The sequence below is a fragment of the Drosophila mauritiana genome, chromosome 3R (assembly GCF_004382145.1).
Source record: "Drosophila mauritiana strain mau12 chromosome 3R, ASM438214v1, whole genome shotgun sequence".
In the NCBI taxonomy this organism is placed as follows: Eukaryota; Metazoa; Arthropoda; class Insecta; order Diptera; family Drosophilidae; genus Drosophila; species Drosophila mauritiana.
Window position 1 is genome coordinate 4197345 of NC_046670.1, and position 15849 is coordinate 4213193.

A 15849-nucleotide genomic window follows, 5' to 3' on the forward strand; every position below is an offset into this window, starting at 1 on the left:
AAATACTTAACTAGCACAATATCTTAAAATTATTTGATAATAATTTTAAAAATTTTTTAAACATTTTTAAAATCTGTAAATCCATGTTGAGTATAGAAGCACTGGGACTCAATTTGTCCACTCGACTCGACTGTCACATTGTTTGCTTCCATTGAGCGGCACAGGCACAGTAAATTCTCATGGCGAGAACAAATTTTTCAATTAAGCCATTAATTCACTTCGCGCCACACAAATGCAAACGCACACAATCAAAACCACACACACTCAATCACTCGCAGTGAGTTGAAGCCATCATCATCGTCTTTGATAATCATGAACCGCATCCTCATCGCCGTCGTTCCTTCTGTCGCATTATTTTATTAAGCGAGCGGGCCATCTCCGGGCATCGCCGTCTCTTTCTGTTTATCTCATCCCAATTGAAATGCCGCCCCTGCCACACCCTCCGCCCCTTTCGCTGCGAATTCCGCTTGTTGTCCACTCTTACGCAAATTTTATTCATGTTCGTCCTCCTCCGTCTGGCGTTCCGTCCCGCGTGTCGCTGTGTTCTCTGAATCTTTTAGCTTTGTCCCCGCAAGTTGGTTTAAAAAGAAATAAACAAGTTTTCGGTTTACTTTTTGCAGCAGGAAGGGATCGGGGCAGGTCCAATTTTTGAGAATTTTGATTTGAATTTTTCGTAAGCGATTAGAGCAGTTAAAGATTCGGATGAGCACCACTTATCTGATCAGCCTTAAAGCATTTGATATAGGAGAATAAAAGATACTTTTATAATTTCTATCTTAAAAAATAAAACATTGTATAAGGTATCTAGGCCCCAATTGCATTCATCATCCAACAATCGACCGCCGACCGTTAATAATTTTCAACACCTTTGCAACGAGCCGCTGTTGTTCGTCCCGTCTCTTTTGCACCCCATGTGCCAGTCTCCCTCGCACTCGGTATGAGCCTCTCTCTCTGTTTTGCCACCACTGCGAGTTGCCTTGGTTGTCGTCGTCATATTCATATCGTCATACGCCCCGTGGGTGTTCATGCAAATGGTTTACTTTTCACCTGCTTCCTTTTTGGCCAAAATGCCCCGCAAGGAAAAGTGTGTGTGTGTGTGTGTAGGGGCATATATTCTGTACTACTATGTAGAATGGATATGCGTGCCGTTCGTGGTTGCTGTTGGTGGAAATTGCATGTTATTAGCCGCATACACGATCCCTTCCACTGATAACAAAACCATATTTTATTTATTCTCCCGATGTGGTTTACTTTTTTATACGAAATTTGCGAGCTTAGACATTTTATTTGCCAATAACCAGCGACCCACGAGCCACGTTCAAGGGGGCGGAATACGAGTTTTGGCCGCAACAGTGTCGCAGCATAATAAGAAGACATTATACCAACAACGGTGGCAGCAACAACGGCAAAACGGCAACAACGGTAGGCGAACAGGAGCGGTGGAGTGGGGGGGCGGACCCCTAACTTGCGTGCTAACATGCAATTTCGATGTAACCAACCAAAAATGCAAGGGGAGCGGGCAGGGTGAGAAAGAGGCAGAGCTGTAACACGTCTATAAAGAATTGTGAATAAGTTCGTAATAGCAACGGGATATAATGACAAACATTCGCCAAAATCAGAAGAAACTACACAAATTTCTACTTAACCAAAATTTAAAATTGAACTTAGAGTTACAACACAACTCAGCAGATCACAGCTTATCGAATTTTCCATTATTCATTTCAACTTCGCACCCTGTTGCCGTACACTTGGCAAATATAACGTATACGCCACGTGTAACGCAAACGTATCAGACAGTTAACCGTTTTTCAACGCAACCCCATTTCTACCCACCACCAGTTCGCGTGGGCTGATATCCTCTGTGAAATCCTAACCGTTGCCGTTAAAACTTTTCTGTTTGTTTATCATTAAGACATTTTACACTTTACACGGTTGCCCTTATAATCTCCCTGCTGTCATATGTGGATACTACACATATCTGTGTGTATAGGGTATTATGTGTATATCTTGTTTGTGAGTGTGCAGGATATTGGCGGCGCCCGTCGCCGTTGGCTGTTTGTGGAAAGGATTACAAGGCGGCCACAAACAACTGCGACTGTTAACTGGTAGCAGGCTAACCAAACTTCAGCCACTTCTGCTCCACTCGGGTCTGCGAGTGTGTGTGCGCTCCTACCCGCTCGCACACCTCCTCCCCTCTCGTTTGCGCGCTGGCTAATTACAATAATTTTTCTAATGTCGCTGCGGCATAAATTTGTAACGTGACGTGGCGATAAGCATCTCTGCTCAGCGACGGAGTTCGTCGGGCCGCAAAACAACATGACAATTTCCAGAGCCTTGGAGCACGAACATGGAAGACCAACATGGAGTTGGCCAACATGGACACCGTGGCCATCAGCCAGAGAAGAGCGGCTCCAGCAGAAGCCGGCCAGAAAAGAAACTAAACGAGAGCCTCAGCCAGAAACGTGTGCAGCGATAGGAATCAGGCGAATCGCTCGGATCGTTGTCAATCAGAGGCCTCAGTCAAGGCATACACTCTCAGAAAACTAAGAAGGAGAATTGAATTCTTAATCTGAGAATTGATTTTATTTCTTCGTTCAGCATTTGTATATTCGTAAAACAGTTTTAAAACGGAAAGCATATTAAAATATTATGCAGGCAAATGTTATTTAGTTTGTGGAATGACTAGAGGTAATTTTATTTAGTTTCTAGCCAAAACTCAATCCAAATCTTTTCCGCAGTGCCTAACTTTATTGAAAATGCACAATAGACGCCACTGTGGCCCAAGTGGACCGCTCAATCGGTCTACGGTCGTACCGCCCGACTTCCCGCCCGAAACGCCCGTGAGTGTTGGCAATGTGCGCCGCCGGTGGCATTTAACCGCTGTAAATGAGTTTATCTGGCGCAATCAGCAATTTTCGGTATCCGCTTTTGTGATGTCGCTGCGCATGTGCAGTTGAATGTTAATTAATTGAAATGTACTCGAACTTACAGCGAACGGCGGCGAAGAAGACAGCGCCAGAGCAACAACAATGCCAAAGCCCCTCCCCCTTTCGATCCCCCTACCGCCCCCTGCGGGCTCCCTATTGGCAATCGCGATCGCCGGGCGATAAGCAAATTGCAGGCGCTGCAGTTCAAAGGAAAACGACAATTATGCGCCGCACTCAGGTCTCGTTTTTTGTACATGTTTGAGTTTTGGTTAACTTCTTGGAGCTTGTGTCGCGAATCGAAACAAAAGCCTTGAATTGGGGCAGAGCCTGCAAAAAATGGCAATTTGGGAGCAGGGAAATCGGGAGTTCAGGGATAAGCAAATTAGTCAGTTTAAGAGTTTTTTCTTGTAGTTAAACAAAAGGCTAAAAGTAACGCAATCACCAAATTCAGTATAATAATATACCGTACTGAAAAATTAACATGAATTGCAACTTTCAGCGTTCTAGAAGCTTCAGCAGCTCTCACATGCCGCAATGCATACATATTCTGGGCTCAACCGGATTACATAATTCCCCTTAAGCCCTGTCCCACTCCCACTGAACCCCATCCTACCCGCAACAATAAGGAAACAACGGCAGCAACAACAGCAGCGGCCACATCATGGAGCCTACGTCCACTCCATGGCTAATTAAGTTATTGGCTGCACGTTGGCAACTTGTTGCGGCATTTGGTTGACATTCGAGTGCAATTGACTTAATCCCCAGTAAGCTGTGGCCCGATGTTGTTGCCGCCAGACTGCAGAGTGCAGCTGCAGCTGCCACTGCCACTGCCCCAAAGGTGCACTATTGTGCACTCGCCTTATTTGTACCGACAACACAACAGCAGCAGCAACATCCACGGCAGCAGCAGCAACTGCAGCCGCTACAACTGTTGCCACTGCAGCAGCAACATGAGCCAGTGGATCCACTGCGTTGGCGGTTTCACTTCGCTTTTCCCCTCCTTTCCGGTCTTGTATGTTAATTTGTTTTGGGATCTCCTCGGCAGCGTCTAGTTGGGCGCGTGTCATCATTAACGTGGCCAACATACCCGCGAGCCCCCTTTTCCCGCTGCGGCATTGTTGCCTGCCCTTTCACATTGTTCCCGCTGCATCTTGGCCAAGAGAGACCTCAACAATGGCAGTTGCCTTAATGGAAAGGCTAACACCCGCGGCAACAACAAATGGCACGGGATCAGGGAGTAGAAGAATCGACAGTTGCTACTGACCCAAAAATAATAGGGATACACATCTAAAATTAAGGAGGGGCAGGCTGACCGAAAAAGAGGTACAAGATATTTGGGAAGTTTGATTTAAATAAGAAAGATAATCGGTAGTCATAAGCAAAACATTGTAATAAAAGCTTGTTCTAGACATGGAACTCAAAAAACTTCTAATTATGTGGAGTTAAATAAACTGGAGTTAATATAAATATTCACGCAAAACGATGTTTATATATATTCTATTGATGTGAATAATTATGCCCCCCGAGAAATAAACTCCACCTTTTAAACCGCACATCACCTCATCAGCGCTTTTCATTCGAGCAACCTCTCCCACATTTGATAAATCCGCGGGTCCGCAGCTTTAAATTAAGGCAAATTAATGGATATTCGTGGGCCAAGAGTTGAAATCAATGGGAACTAGTTGGCCGACTGAAATCTGGGCCAGCAGAGGAGAAATAGCGAATAAAATCGGCGAAATGTCGAACGGATCTGGATCTTCCCAAGCTGCCGCCGGCGCTTTGATTAAGCGCTGTGACATTTCTATCGCTTGCTGCAGATAAAGGGGGAAAAAACACAGAAATTGAAATTGAAATTAATGCCAGATTGATGGCAATCGCTGGACGACATCGCTTGTCATTCCATATTAATGAACACCGAGAGCGCCGCAGATTATCTGGCCATAGCCTTTGATCATTGGTAGCCATGCAAAGAGTGCTGCTCCTCGAAGTGATTTTATCACAAAATAAAGCGAAGCGCATAACATTTGTAAACTAATTGCAACGAACGAACTGCAGCTGACAACTGCAACTCTGACTGCATTTGTATGTGGCAGATACTTTTATTGCAGTGAAAATTATCGAACGACAAGTGACAGTGATGGCTTCATTCAAATTCAATTAGGATATTAAAAAATAAATTCTGTGTACCTGTTCCCAAATAAACAGGGTAGAATGTGTTTATTTTTGAATTAGCACATAGCCATGCGAACTACATTGTAGTGCATACAATTTGAAAATAATTGCACTACCGGACTGCAACTGACAACTGCATGCATCTGTCTGCATTTGGAAGATACTTTTGTGGGAGCGAGAGATTATCGGACGACAGGTGACAACGACAGCTTCATTATACTGCAATTAGTGGGGTTTATGGCAAAATTAATTTTTAATACAACGCGCAGCGAAAACTGCAAGTGACAGGAGTCACATGAGAGGACACAAAGGACACCCACATGGGACCCAAACAAAGTACCCCCGGTTCAAGCTCAACTTTAGCTGACAGCCTGCACTTGTCCGCCCCAGACTCTTGGGTCCCTACTCCGTTACATACATACATATGTATGTTCATATATGTACGTATATGCATATAGTAGTCTGCTGCAGTCTGAAGGCTCCAGTTCGAGTTGTTGGAGTGCGTGTGTTATTCAATATAACAGCATGTTGAACAGCACTAACAACAAGCAACTGCAGCGACTTCGAGGCACGCTGCAAAATCTAACGAATATGTAAACGATATGCTAGAAAAATGTCAGTCAAACTGTCGCTTCCAACACACGCGCAGCAGCAACATGCACGGCGGCAACAACATTTAGTCACTTGATGCTTATATTGAAAATTGTTTTCTGCATTGCATTTTGCAGTAGTTGCATCCGACGTTTACGGCTACGTTGCAGTGAAAGAAAGAAAGGTCAAATAATGGGGATTTTCGAACACAACAAAATTAACTCTTACACAAAATGCAGATCTAAATATCTAAATATATCCATATCAATAAGTTTACTTATGAAGAGTATCTTCAGAAAACGCGTTAATCTATAAGGTCTTACATGATAGTTCATGAACTTATGTGTTGAATAGTTCATAAAAGTAAGAAATATTTACATAAGGCTCTTTATGGTTTCTTCATGATTTTCATATTTTCCTTTTTTGAAGTTTTACTTTCAGTGCAATCGCAGTTCACCTCAGTTTTGATCAGACTTACGGCCAGAACCAGCTGTAGTCGGAGCTCTGGGGCAGGCAGACGACGAACAGAATGAAAAAAAAAATAACGAAAAAATAAACACATTTATGGAAATTTATTCATAGAACTTATGAAACCGATAGACAACAGCAACAACAAGAACAGCAACAAATCCAGGGAAAAAAGCGGCTGTCTGACGGGGTCCCACAAGTCGGCCTGCCGCCCCCTCAGCCACCCAGTTTGCACCGTTGGTGGCTTGTGAGCCTGGTTTAGTTTCGCCAAACAGTTGTCAGTTTTTTTTCTCTTTTCCAGTGATTTTTTTTAGTACTGTTCGTGTGCCACAGCCTTGGGTTTCGGGCGGGGGGAGCTTTGTGCAACGGGAGGCGTTGAAATGATTGCCACAGCATGTTATATTTACTATATAAATATGCGCGCGAGCAACAAAGAGATTGTTTTTATCTGTCTCGGTATTGTTTGCTCAATAAAAGTGCCGTACAAATAAAGAGCGTGGTGCGAGATGCAATTTGTTGATGATTTCATAAAGGGAAACGCACCAAAAAAAAGGGCACAAAATCATTGCACATAATGTTTTTTAATTCCCGAAAATTTGCCTATCAATTATTGTATTTCAGCGACAAAATCATAAAACTTAATCTTGATCATTTCGTTTAGGGTTTAAAGTAAGTTAGCATAATTGTGATTCCATACATTTTCTTAGCTCGAAATCACGACTTTTAATGAAAGCTAATGAAATCAGTTATCAGCTTTAATTATTCCGCAAAAGTCTAAAAATATGCTGCAATCGTTTAATCAAACAGTGCCCGATAGAGATCTCGAATTCGATAAGCCATAGGATTTTTCGCTTCTCATTACATGCCAGAAACATTGAAACATTCTTGTAATTTTCTTTTTTTTTTTATTTGCACTGGCAATTAAATTAATTGTTACTTGAATACTTTGACGCCATTCAGCGGCACATCATTATTACCCGACTCTACACAGATACGCCAGTGTGTTTGCGGCTGTGTGTGTGGCGAACATATTCATATGCCAGATGAGAGAAAACTAAAAAATATGCGCGAAATTGTGAGCGAGAAATGATTTATGGCCATTGCCAATTGCAGCTGAGCGAGCGAGAGCGGCGATGTTACGGGGGATAAGGTCGAAAATTGGGGAATGGCAGCTCTCCGTCTCGCTTGCTCTGTGCATGCCCCTGTCGGTCCTCGCCCTCTCGCTCTTTCTCTTTCTTATCTGCCATCGCTGCATCTGCGTGCGCTAATTATTTCATATGTTCTGCGGATCTCTCGCTCTAATTCTACCGCTGTTCCTCTTCCTCCACAAACTAGGTGCAATTCCACGAGTTTCCCGGTCGCATTTTGTATATTTGGCGTTTGGAGAACAACTTGTTTGATTACCGAGGGACTGAAACGTTTGAACCACGATTAGGAATCGCGATTTCCGATTACCCGGTGCTAATTTGCTTTGTAAAACGACGACGAGCGAGCCGGAAAAGATTTATGAACTGCTTTAATGATCTAATTAAATTGCAACTAGCCATGAATATCATTCGACGATCCCCCATCCCCATCTCCATCGCAGTGGCATTATTTTTTGCCATTAATCATCCGACTGCTGGTGCTCGCTTCTATGGGAATTATTCTGATTCAGGTTCTGGCTTTGCGATTACATTGAATTATCGACACGCGTTTATGCTAATTAATTTGATTATCAACTATAATCTCTTCGACAGATTGGGTTTTCATTGTTTTAGGCCATTTAAAATGAACCTTTATGGATACTGTATTTTATTTCATTGATTGCGGCTTATTGTGTGAGAGAGTAAACAGGAATATGACGACAATTAAAACATTTTTTGCAGGTCTGAAAACAAGAGCCTTTAGGTATGCATAATTAAATGAGTAATTTATTTAATCGAAGAGAAATCAAGTGACTTATTCATAAAGATGATTTGAGGCCATAGTTTTAACAAGTCTATTTGTCAGAATTTTAACTAATTCAGACTACATTTGCTTGGGAGATTTTTAATTTAAACCTAATAAGGGATGTTCAAATATTTACCTTAGTTTTCTGTGATTGTTTTCGTGTCTTTTCTATCGATATATAATTGTGGTGTAAAAGTCGGTGCCCAAAATATATTTTCATGTATATTTATATTCATTCGTGTGTACTTTGCTCAGCTAAAATATTCATTGATGTTCATCGCCCACTTATATACACCGATTTGTTCTGATACTTCGAATTTCACGATTAATATATAATATCACAATTTCTTTTTTAAAAACGTAGACGTTTTGTAAGATTTACACTTAAATTACAGCTTAATCTTTTATATTTAATGCCGTTAAATATATATGTACAATCACAATTTGGGCGAACTAAGCATATTTGTGTGGAAACGATGCGAATGTTTTGAGATTGAGATTGGGTAAATGTTTATGATTTTATTGATATTTGTATGCTGGGCTTTACACTCGTTGGTTTTTGTGTTGCGGCTGCCGATGACGAACTTTTTGAATCTTTTGAGATTTTGCAAACGATACAGAAGCAAAATTAATAGAAACCGCGCCACCACGATGGCAATCAGAACGATAAACGAAAGGACGAGAAGATGCAAACGCAAATAATTTCGATGTTGGCGCGACGCTCTGCGTTTTCTACCCATAAACCCAGAGGTATCCGTATCTCCGCTGGCTTTCATACAGGTCAGAATCGAATTCAATTTGCCGCAGACCGTCCTCCTGTCCTTATCAGCATGGATTTCTTATCGCCGGAGCCCAACGAAAATTGGCGATCTCGGTGTCGTCTCCTTCGCAGCCGGAAAGTTCAATGTTGCTGCCGGGCTATCAGATAAGCCCTATATTCGATTCGATTGTGGGCCCGTGTTGCACCCAGAAATTATGATAGAAATCAATTTTGTGCTTTGGGATTGATGCTGCCAACACGCGCGATTTTCGGCGAATTTTCCATGTCATTTTCAGGCGGCTCCACCACGCGGCACTTGGCGCCCGCTCATTTTGCGCCAAAATATTTGCGAAATGGTCGCTTATGTCACTATTATCTGCTTCCTGTTCCAAGGCTCCCTCTTTTTGTTTCTCTTGCCCCTTGGTGTGGCTCCTGAGCAGGCAGCGAAAGTGAACGAGAAACCATCGACTTTAGGAATTTATTTTTATATTTCTTCGAGATTTCTTTATCTTTTTCTTTGCGGGACCGCTGGAGTGTATTTTTACGTCCGATATTTAAGAACTGGGAATGAACCGAACGGAACTAAACGCGTGAAACGACGGCAAAACCGAAAGCAAAGTGCGAATAGAGCGGCGGCGGCACGTCTATTTGGCACGTCCATTCATTCACAACTGAACCGCCAGTGAATCACAATGAGCCCGGCTCGTAAACATCGCATGTTGCCAATGGCTGCCGCCGGCAACATGTTGCTGCTGCGGAGCAACATCAACAGCAGCAGCAACACGGCCACCATCGAAAATGATAAATGGCGGCATTGTTTTTGTGCAAACACACACTCTCGCCGGCTGGAGAACGCAAACAGTGCTGGATAGGTAACTAGTAGCTCGTGTAGTACTTTATAGCGCTTTTCGGGGAATCGTGTAGTTTTGCTACACTGAACGTGATTTAAGCTAGCTTAACTGTATATAATTTATTATCCACATTAGACGTTTTTTCAATACAATGTTTAAACCATTCTAAAACTTATGTAATTATATAAGTTAATGTGAGAACGATTAATTCGCTAAAATGTATAAATGTTGCTTGCGAATATTGAATGTACGTGATAAAAATATTTATGGATTAGTTTCGCTGTGCATATCCATTTCTCCCTCCGATCTCTATTTTCTATAAAGTTTTAAACTCATTTTATATCATTTAATTTTAACTTTAAGAACCTTCATAGAACACAAGTAATAATTTAAATAATAAAAAATTGTATATTAAATAAAATAATTTTGCAGCTCACAATTCAAGACGAAAATTTTGAAAAAATTGATTGGAATTAGTAAAGTTCCGATCTTTTATTTATAAAAAAATTGTTGTAAGGTATGTTGCGCTCCTTAGGCAGATCACAAAATTGTTATTATAAACTTCCGCGCACTGTGTTCTTTAGCAACATTTGTTGCCGCGCTTTGGCCAACTTGTTGGCCAAAATGTTGCCGGTGAGCAGTGAAGTAATATTCCAAATAATAATTACATTCAAATGGCAGAAGTAACAACTTGCGACTGGACATTTATAAACGGGCATAAATTAAATACACATTGAAAGCAATAAAGAAAAATGTAAATAAATAAATAATAGTTGTGGAATATAAATAATAACTAAATAATTGAGAGCTTCGCACGAGGGAAATTTAAATTTCAGATAGAAATTCTTTGTCGTTTTTAGATTGGCGCTTTGATTTTTAGCCGATAATTGCTGCCATGAATATATAATAATTCAGTAGCCACGTAGGGTGAGGAGCTGTGTTTGCTTAGTAGCCAGGGAACCCTTTTTATTTTTTGTTTATGGGAACAGGCTGAACTTGAATTTTGCTTTTCTTTGGGCTACATACAGCAACAACATAATCACAAAAATTACCGCCATGCATATGAAATACAAATATCCCCCTCTCGGAAATCCCCCCTGGAAGAGCACGCACACAAAAAAAAAAAATAAATAAAAAGCGGAGAAATAAGATTTATGGCTTTTGGCGGCGCAATTGTTGTTGCCGCTTCTACATAGTAAAAAGTTGAGCCGCAATTGAAAGTGAAAAGCGTGGAAACGGGGAAGTCATCGAGAGTGTCGTCGGTCAGTGAACGCCGACGGCCAAGGACCTCACTTCCCTCTCCTTTCCCTCAGTCAGCGGTATGGCTTCATTACGCCGCGAGGTCCTGTTTTTCTCCTGCATTCAAATCTATATCTGATTTTCAATATCCCTTTGCATATATTTAAGCACTAATTGCGTGAAGCCATAAATCTAAATTCTGTGTTTTATTCAGACAGAGATGGCACGAAGCCGAGCATGCCAGACAGAGAGGGAGCGATGGAGTTGATAACTTCATTTAATGCATTTGCAACGCACCAACTAGCAACAGTTGTTGTTGTCCATCTTTTCTCGTTTTCGAGTTTTTTTCTTTTGTTGGTTAAAAATCTTAGATCTGCCTGGGGCTAAAGGTTCGCGCAGAATACAATTTAAAAAACGAAAAGCACTTGGAAGATAAATTCTTGTATTCTTGTGTTATTGTATTAACACTAAGATGTAAACGGAAAACATTTGTAGATTATAGTGAAAAGAAAAAGCTTCAAAAAAAAGCTTGAAAAAAGAAAGCTTCAATATTAGAGAAAAATCAGTACTATCTTCAATAATATTTCCTCGCTCCTGTTTCACCCGCGTTAATTTAATTTATTTCGGCATCTGTTTCGAGCACATTTAACATCCATTAAGCGCGGCAATTCTCTTGCACTCGCATCCCACTACACAGCCCATTCCTAATGCACTTCCCCACCCCCTCGAAGGACACCCTCATTGTGCACATCATCCTGCCCCCTTCTCAGAGCATCGCCGTTCAATCAGGGCCACTCTGCAGCGGGACGTCATTAGCCATATCCTGGATTCGAGAAGAAACTGCCATGCACAATGGCCAACGACGTATCAAAAACAATTCTCGCCGCAAAATCCGTTGAATTGAAATTTCAACTTAGGGAAAAGGGTCCGCTCCCACTGCCACCCTCTTCAAAATCCGCACACCCTCCGTCGACCCACTGATGTCAGGCCAAAAGCTGACAAAGACGAAAATCAAAAACGTTACGTGGTCCTGGCAGCTTCCAGTCCGGGCCAGGACTCGAAATTAGAGCCTCCCATGCAACTGCTAATGGGAGCACACACACCACAGTGCCTCCAAATAAACACACACACACATCTTCACTCTCACAGTCAGGGGCAGGCAAATACAGACGAATAATATAAAATAAAATGAAGATAACTTTAATGAATAAGGGAAAGTATATATAACATGGTATATCAATACCAATACTAATACAAGTTTAATGACATTTAATTCATAACTTGTGTAGATATAGAGCACATTATACATATCCTGTTAATAATCCCTTTAAAAACATTTTTAATTTCTTTTTTTTATTTTAATAGTGAATCAGAGACTAGGTTTCTAACTATGGGCTCCTGTCTGTGGAAATCCCGCATCCATATCCAGTGTAGCAGGAGGCTCGAAGCGCGGGGTGCGGAGCGAGTAGAGAGCGAGTTGACTGGCAAAAGATATTCCAAACTCCCATATCCGATCCGCACACACACTCGCACGCGAAAACACACACACACGCACACCCATACAATCGCACATTCCGGCTCGCATTCGCATATGAGTATTGAACGACGAAATGAAACGCACATAAATCAAAATGGCCGGACAGCGGACCCAGCGACGGGTCGTCGGTCGACGGTCGTCGGTCGAGAAGGACGCTCGCTCTCCGTTTTGGACTGACAGGCGGACTCCGTTGCCGGGAACAGGGGCGTCGGCCGAGGGGGAAAACTCCGGGGACGGGGGAAACTTTGGGCGCACGGGAAATGAAACTGAAAAGGGAAAGGAAACGGCGTTTTGCTGCCGCTGCCGCTGCCGCTGCTGCTGGCTCTGCTAACGGTTTGTTGGTTGTGTAGAAGGGGGTAGAGGGGAGGGCTGCCCAAAGGGGGTGGCGACTCGAGGGGGTGGGCCTGGAGGCAGGGCGCTGGGGGAGGGGGTGGTGCGGGCATGGCTGAGTGCGCGCTGCTGAACAAATGAAATGACGACGGGTTGACTGCCTGTCAAAAGAACAAACATGGGCGCACAAGCCTCTGTCGCAGCCGCTGCCTCAGTCGGCGTCGCTGCCGCGTCCGCGGCCAACGTCACTGTCCTCCACTGAACAAAAAATTGGTTTATTTACTTTGTATTTGTATTCCCTTTGAAGTTAAGAATAGGGATTAAGTATAATTGCGTTTCTTTATTTTATATTATCATAAGGATAATCAATGCATTTAATTTATTTTTAAGGCCGATATCACTTTTTTTGTTTCGCCTAAATACTTTTCGTTCAGTGCAGTCGCCATAGGAAATCAAATGAAATGAAATGCACACATGACGAAACAAAAGCCAAAAAACACAAAACACCAAACCGAAAACCGAAAACAACAGAAGCAGCAGAAGCGGCCGAAACAAAAAATTATCAACCGAAAGGCCGCTGGCAACAAACAACGAAAGCAAAACAAAAGCTCGCAAATAAGCAAGGAGGAAGCCGGGAGAAGCCATCATTGTAATCATCACCAGCAGAGGGTTAAGGGTCCTGCCAGCGGGGGAGTATGGGGGGTGGGGAACTGGGGAGCTGGGGACTTTGGCGCAGGAAGAGCTGGAAAGAAGCAGCGACAACAGGAACGGAACAGCGGGCAGCCCAATCCTGACAGGCCCTGTCTGTCGGTGTCTGCGTCTGTGTCTGTGTGATTGGGTGGATGGATGGGGCAGGGGGCGTTTGCCGAAGGACGAGAGGGGGAGGCGTGGGCCTTGTGTTGGTCACATTTGCGGCTTCGCCCTTTACCCGCTGAATATTAATTAACGCTAATAGAATTGTTAGGAAATAGGAACATTTACTAAGTACTACAGTGCGGTCATTCGGAAAGGATTTAATTTTATTTTAAGGATCTCCACTGTCCACTTGGACAGTGTTGTAATACGATAAGTAACATTAATAAATATTTGTATTTTACCATAAGAAACTAACAACTTATTCATCTCCTAATGGCACAATTTTCACTGCCAAGGTAGGGCAACAACTAAAAACCATTTGTACCCTATTCAAAAAATGAGAACATAAGTCAACCGAGATGATTACGCCGAATTACAAGCCGCACCTGTCATCGATTCGGCCACGAACTCCCCTCCGAATAATTTCCCCCGAAAATTAAACAAATGATGGAGAAAGAATGAGAAAAACACCGTCGAACACGCCCCCGTTTTAGGGCCGAAAACATCAAGTGGAAATTGAAATGTATCCATTGTAACGGATATCAATTTCGACATTTTCCAAAGACAGCAAGGAAACACAAAAAGAGAACAGCCGAAGGACATGAGAAGAAGGGGCTGGACATGCTGCCCTGTCCTGTCCCATTTCTCGATTCGGTTTTCCCTGCTGGTGTTGGCAACGCACATGTTCCAATCTAGGCGCAAAAAACTGTACATGAAATGATTACCCGAAACCGAACCGAACCGAGCCAAACCGAACGAACCGGGAAAAAATAGAATAGAATTTCAATTTTAGAAACGTGTTTCGGAGGGCGAAAAAAACAGCTTCAAAACACGAAATGGAAATTTTTCCCGAAACTAGAGAGGGCGACTTGACTTGTCTTTGCCGGATTTTTGGACACTTTCTAGTGCGTGTGTATCGGGAAAAAAACACCCCCGAAAGGCAGGAACGGAAACTGAAACATGGAGGCACGGACACGGACAATGACGGATGAGTGCTGTCATTATGGCGGCAGCGTCGAGGGCTGAAGTGTGTCTAAAATCGAGCTGACGAACTGTCACTCACTGGCGCACTCCCTTCGCCAGTCGGAGAGATTTTGTGGCATCTGGAATGGCGTCTGTCCATCCACCAGAAGGCACTACCAGATACCAGATACCAGATACCGGGTACCGGATAGCAGATACCACGCACCAAATAGGGGGAGGATTTTCTCAGATTGATTGCTAGCGAAATGGATGAACCGGCGGCAACATGGCCGCCAAAGATGCCAGCTTCCCCGTTTAATATTCATAAATACGCCAGTCACGAAAGGTGCCAAACTGGCAACCGGAAAATGGAAAATGTTAATTGTACGCCACGCACTCAAGTTGAAAGCGCACGCAGTGGAAATGGCAGCGCTCGTAGTTGTGAAAATGGATATGGAAATGGAAATGCGTCTGCCTTAAAGATTTTCCTTTTCTAGCAAGTTTGAAATTTTATTCATGGAGTATTATTTTCTTTTGGAATTGGGTTGGAATACAAGAAGAACACAAACTTTAATTGGTTGCGCTTGAGAGACACTTGGATGAGTTGAAGTTGAACAATGCCTAATGGGTTATTCTTTCCATGGGAGTCGAGTTGGGCAGTTTTTGGGGTGATCTGATAAAGCTAAGCACAAGGAGATCAAGATCAAAATATCTTACCAGAACCAAAATAGTCAAGAAAAATGAATGGTACCTGGAAAGAGAAAAAATTAACCGTTCGTTAGTCTATTGTAAATGGTATATAATAAACTTATAAAATATGCATTTGCTAGGTAGCATAGATAGCTCTGTTACCTAATTTGCTTCTATTTCGTCTGATTAGTCTCCAAGCAGGCAGATCTCCATGTAAACAGATCTCTAAGTCTTTAGATGTTATTGCTAAGAAGTAGCATTTTTATCGCAAGAAACGTTTCTTAATTTGCACAAGTGAAATACACTTAAAGATTCGTCACACGCTAGCACGTGACCGAAGGAAATTAAAACAGGAAGGCCGTTCCCCCAAAAACCTTTCAGAGCAACCCCTTTACAATGTACTCCCTAATGAATCAATGTGCCAAGCTAAACGCACTGCCTAAAATCAGTTCAAGCAACTCCAGTCCCAAACAAACGTCCGCGCCGAAAATGGTCAACTTTGGGTGGGAAACCAAGGATGGAGTTCCTCCTCCT

The 15849-nt window shown here is 42.7% G+C and overlaps 1 protein-coding gene across 5 annotated transcripts in view; it reads right to left on the reverse strand.

Moving 5' to 3' along the window:
* LOC117144511 (homeotic protein antennapedia) overlaps positions 1–15849 on the reverse strand; it is a 102737-nt gene that overhangs the window by 26480 nt on the left and 60408 nt on the right. For 4 of the 5 annotated variants that reach the window (XM_033309706.1, XM_033309705.1, XM_033309704.1 and 1 more), the window contains exon 1: positions 8227–8524. The exons of the other annotated variant lie outside the window; for it this stretch is intronic. The gene's annotated coding sequence lies outside the window, so the exon portion shown is untranslated. Of the gene's footprint in view, positions 1–8226; positions 8525–15849 lie in introns of those variants that run through there. 5 annotated transcript variants of the gene reach the window in all.